The sequence below is a fragment of the Ictidomys tridecemlineatus genome, chromosome 4 (assembly GCF_052094955.1).
Source record: "Ictidomys tridecemlineatus isolate mIctTri1 chromosome 4, mIctTri1.hap1, whole genome shotgun sequence".
Lineage (NCBI taxonomy): Eukaryota > Metazoa > Chordata > Mammalia > Rodentia > Sciuridae > Ictidomys > Ictidomys tridecemlineatus.
This window is the reverse complement of record NC_135480.1, coordinates 39,668,758-39,674,060: the sequence shown is the minus strand read 5'-3', so window position 1 is coordinate 39,674,060 and position 5,303 is coordinate 39,668,758. Positions and strand designations below refer to the sequence as shown.

General features: G+C 37.7%; 1 pseudogene; it reads right to left on the bottom strand.

Moving 5' to 3' along the window:
* Positions 1-3,886: 3,886 nt before the first annotated feature.
* Positions 3,887-4,581, bottom strand: LOC144377072 (large ribosomal subunit protein uL1 pseudogene; annotated as a pseudogene).
* Between the last annotated feature and the right edge of the window lie 722 nt (positions 4,582-5,303).

Here is a 5,303-nt window from a genome sequence, read left to right as displayed (position 1 = left end):
TGCTCTAATGCCATCCATTTCCCTGCAAATTCTATGATTTTGTCATTTCTTAGTGCTGCATAATACTCCATTGTGTATAGCTGCCACAATTTTTTTATCCACTCATCTATTGAAGGGCATCTAGGTTGGTTCCACAGTCTAGCTATTGTGAATTGTGCTGCTATAATCATTGATGTGGCCGTATCCGTATAGTGTGCTCTTTTAAGGTCCTCAGGGAATAGTCCAAGAAGGGCAATAGCTGGGTCAAATGGTGGATCCATTCCCAGCTTTCCCAGGAATCTCCATACTGCTTTCCAAATTGGCCTCACCATTTTGCAGTCCCACCAGCAGTGAACAAGTGTGCCCTTTTCCCCACATCCTCGCCAACACTTATTGTTGTTTGACTTCATAATGGCTGCCAATCTTACAGGAGTGAAATGGTATCTTAGGGTGGTTTTGATTTGCATTTCTCTGATTGCTAGAGATGTTGAGCATTTTCTCATGTGCTTGTGGATTGATTGTATGTCCTCCTCTGAGAAGTGTCTGTTCAGGTCCTTGGCCCATTTGTTGATTGGATTATTTGTTATCTTATTGTTTAATTTTTTGAGTTCTTTGTACATTCTGGATATTAGGGCTCTGTCTGAGGTGTGAGGGGTAAAAATTTGTTCCCAGGATGTAGGCTCTCTATTTACCTCTTTTACTGTTTCTCTTGCTGAGAAAAAACTTTTTAGTTTAAGTAGGTCCCATTTGTTTATTCGTGTCATTAACTCTTGGGCTACGGGCGTTCTATTAAGGAATTTGGAGCCCGACCCCACAATATGTAGATCGTAGCCAATTTTTCCTTCTATCAGACGCAGTGTCTCTGTTTTTATATCTAGCTCCTTGATCCATTTTGAGTTAACTTTTGTGGCTGGCGAGAGAAAGGGATTCAATTTCATTTTGTTGCATATGGATTTCCAATTTTCCCAGCACCATTTGTTGAAGATGCTATCCTTCCTCCATTGCATGTTTTTAGCCCCTTTATCAAATATAAGATAGTTGTAACTTTGTGGATTAGTCTCTGTGTCCTCTATTCTGTACCATTGGTCCACCTGCCTGTTTTGGTACCAGTACCATGCTGTTTTTGTTACTATTGCTTTGTAGTACAGTTTGAGCTCTGGTATCGCTATACCTCCAGATTCAAACTTCCTGCTTAGAATTGCTTTTGCTATTCTGGGTCTTTTGTTTTTCCATATGAATTTCATGATTGCTTTATCTATTTCTACAAGAAATGTCTTTGGGATTCTGATTGGCATCGCATTAAACCTGTAGAGAACTTTGGGTAATATCGCCATTTTGATGATGTTAGTTCTGCCTATCCATGAACAGGGTACATTTTTCCATCTTCTGAGATCTTCTTCTATCTCTCTCTTTAAGGTTCTGTAGTTTTCATTGTATAAATCTTTCACCTCTTTTGTTAGGTTGATTCCCAAGTATCTTATTTTCTTTGAGGATATTGTGAATGGAGTGGTTTTCCTTATTTCCATTTCAGAGGTTTTGTTGCTGATATACAGGAATGCCTTTGATTTGTGCGTGTTGATTTTATATCCTGCCACTTTGCTGAATTCATTTATTAACTCTAGCAGCTTCTTTGTAGATCCTTTTGGGTCTGTTAAGTAAATTATCATGTCATCTGCAAATAGCGATAATTTAATTTCTTCTTTTCCTATTTTTATGCCTTTAATTTCTTTTGTCTGTCTAATTGCTCTGGCTAGTACTTCGAGAACTAAATTGAATAGAAGTGGTGATAGAGGACATCCCTGTCTTGTTCCAGATTTTAGAGGGAATGCCTTCAGTTTTTCTCCGTTTAGGATGATGCTAGCCTGAGGTTTAGCATATATAGCTTTTACAATGTTGAGGTAAGTTCCTGATATCCCTAGTTTTTCTAATGTTTTGAACATAAAGGGATATTGTATTTTGTCAAATGCTTTTTCTGCATCTATCGAGATGATCATATGGTTCTTGTCTTTAAGCCTATTGATGTGGTGAATAGCATGTATTGATTTCCGTATATTGAACCAGCCTTGCATCCCAGGGATGAATCCTACTTGATCATGGTGCACAAGTTTTCTGATATGTTTTTGTATTCGATTCGCCAGAATTTTATTGAGAATTTTTGCATCCAAGTTCATTAGAGATATTGGTCTGTAGTTTTCTTTCTTTGAAGTGTCTTTGTCTGGTTTTGGGATCAGGGTGATGTTGGCCTCATAGAATGAATTTGGAAGAGCTCCTTCTTTTTCTATTTCTTGAAATAGTTTGAAAAGTATTGGTATTAGTTCTTCTTTGAAGGTTTTGTAGAACTCCGCTGTATACCCATCAGGTCCAGGGCTTTTCTTGGTTGGTAGACTTTGGATGGCTTCTTCTATTTCTTCCTTTGTTATTGGTCTGTTTAAATTGTGTGTGTCTTCCTGTCTCAATCTGGGCAAATCATATGCCTTAAGAAATTTATCGATATCCTCGCTATCTTCTATTTTATTAGAATATAGGGTTTCAAAATACTTTCTAATTATCTTCTGTATTTCTGTAGTGTCTTTGTGATATTGCCTTTTTCATCCCGTATATTAGTAATTTGAGTTCTCTCTCTTCTTCTTTTTGTTAGCATAGCTAAGGGCTTGTCTATCTTATTTATTTTTTCAAAGAACCAACTTTTAGTTTTATCAATTTTTTCAATGGTTTTTTTTGTTTCAATTTCGTTTATTTCTGCTCTAATTTTAATTATTTCTTGTCTTCTACTACAATTTCTGTTGTTTTGTTCTTCCTTTTCTAGGTTTTTGAGGTGTAGTGTGAGTTCATTTATTTGTTGGTTTTTTCTTTTTTTGATGAAAGAACTCCAGGATATGAATTTCCCTCTTAAAACTGCTTTCATTGTGTCCCATAGATTCCGGTATGTTGTGTCTGTATTATCATTTGACTCTAAGAATTTTTTTTATCTCTTCCTTTATGTCTTCTGTAACCCATTGATCATTCAATAACATATTGTTCATTTTCCATGTGGTGTAGGATTTTTCCTTCCTTTTTTTATCATTGATTTCCAATTTCATTCCATTATGGTCAGATATGGTGCATGGTATTATCTCCACACTTTTATATTTACTAAGATTTGCCTTATGGCATAATATATGGTCTATTTTTGAGTAGGATCCATGTGCTGCTGAGAAGAACGTGTATCCACTTGATGATGGTTGGTATATTCTATATATGTCAGTTAGGTCTAGGTTATTGATTGTGCTGTTGAGTTCTATAGTTTCTTTATTCAGCTTTTGTCTAGAGGATCTGTCTAATGGCGAGAGCGGTGTGTTGAAGTCACCCGTAATTATTGTGTTATGGTCTATTTGACTCTTGAACTTGAGGAGCGTTTGTTTATGTAGATTGCAGCTCCATTGTTTGGTGCATACAAATTGATAATTGTTATGTCTTGTTGGTGGATGGTCCCTTTTAACAGTATATAGTGTCCTTCTTTATCCTTCTTAATTAACTTAGGTTTGAAGTTGATTTTATTTGATATGAGTATGGCCACTCCTGCTTGCTTCCGAGGGCCATATGAGTGGTATGATTTTTCCCAACCTTTTACCTTCAGCCTGTGTATGTCTTTTCCTATCATATGAGTCTCCTGAAGGCAGCATATTGTTGGATTTGTTTTTTTGATCCAGGTTGCTAGCCTATGTCTCTTGATTGGTGAGTTTAGGCCATTAACATTTAAAGTTACAATTGAGATATGATTTGTACTTCCAGTCATGCTTCTTTATTTATTTATTTTAGTTTGGCTAGTTTTACTTTTTTGGTTATTTTCCTCCTCCTTTACTGAGATACCTCTTGTTGTTAGTTTTGGGCACTATTTTTTTTTTTTTTTTTTTTGGTAGCACTAGGATTTATTAGGATGTGCCTTAATACAGGCGCTGGGGCTTGCCCATGGTGCTCTTGATGTATAAAGCCCGGACATTCTGCCAATTCTTCTTGAGCAATGACACCAGGAAGTTGACAGCCAGGTGGATGTTATACACAAGCTCATCATCTGTCATCTTCACATGACCAACAGCAACAGCCAGACATAGTACCTTCTTCATCTGAAACTTGATTGTGGATTTCACCTCATCAACTTTGGCCACCATGTTTTCATTGTGTGTCAGCAGGGAAGGGAATTTGCCAGCCTTATTTAGGCCTGGACCCAGGATTCGTGGAATCTGCTTTATCAAGGACTCTGAGGCCAAAAAGGCATCATACTTCTTGGCTAGCTTCTTGACCAACTTCTTATTCTTGTTGAGCTTCTTCAATGCCTCGATGTCCATGTGGGGGATATCCACAGCCTTGGCCTCGTCACAGTGTTGCTGGTCCCCCAGGATGCACACAGAGAACTTAGGGCGGGGAGTGGACTTAAGCCTGACGGTGCCCGAGAAGCGCTTGTCCTTCTGGGGATCATAGTTCTTCAAGCTGATCTGCAGCTCCACCGTTTCCAGAAACTTGTGGCGCTTGCGCTGGTTCCTGTGCAGGACTTCCCGCACCGCCTCGTACAGGGTGTCGCGAGAGACTTTGCTGCTCATGGTTCCTCGCGCCGCAGTACCAGAAAAAGGTCCACTTGATTCTTTTTAAACTGTGGAACATGTTAGTAATAATTCTGAACTTACACGGATAGTCTGGGCATAGTTAGTTCTTCAAAGTTTCATCTTAAGTTAGCCACGAAAGAAGGCCAATAGTCTAGAAAGTAGTACGACCTAGAGTTAGCGGCAAAAGATTCCATGAGGGCAGAATCAACCTTCCTCTTCATGCCACTGTTTTCCTCTTCCTCTAGTCACATCTGAAGAAACCCACACAGCTGCAGAGGTTCTCAATCACTCCTTCACTATAGTTTTGTGGTGAATATCTGGACTAGTTTTGCCCATCCCTTTCTCCTCCTTGGGAATTGAGGAAGTTTACCAAATCTGACATTGTATAAGAGAACTCATCCATAGACATGAAGAACATACTAGAACTATTTTGTATTTCCACTGAAATGTGCTTTAAAAAATTATATACAATAGTTAAAACTCAGCATTCTAATTACAGTCACTTTTTAAAACAAATATTGAATAAGATATAATTTGATATGAAAGTCAAAATGAAGAAAGCTCATTAAAATCTGTAGATCTGCCAGCGCTGGCAAGTGTTGAATAATTCATCAGTTGTTTATCACATTTTAATTTCCTGTATTACTCTTATTATTTTTGTTTGTTTGCTCTTTTAATTTTGTGACAGGATTACATTTTTTCAAAAGGAAGTATACAGAAATTTACTGGTGATTTTATCAGTAT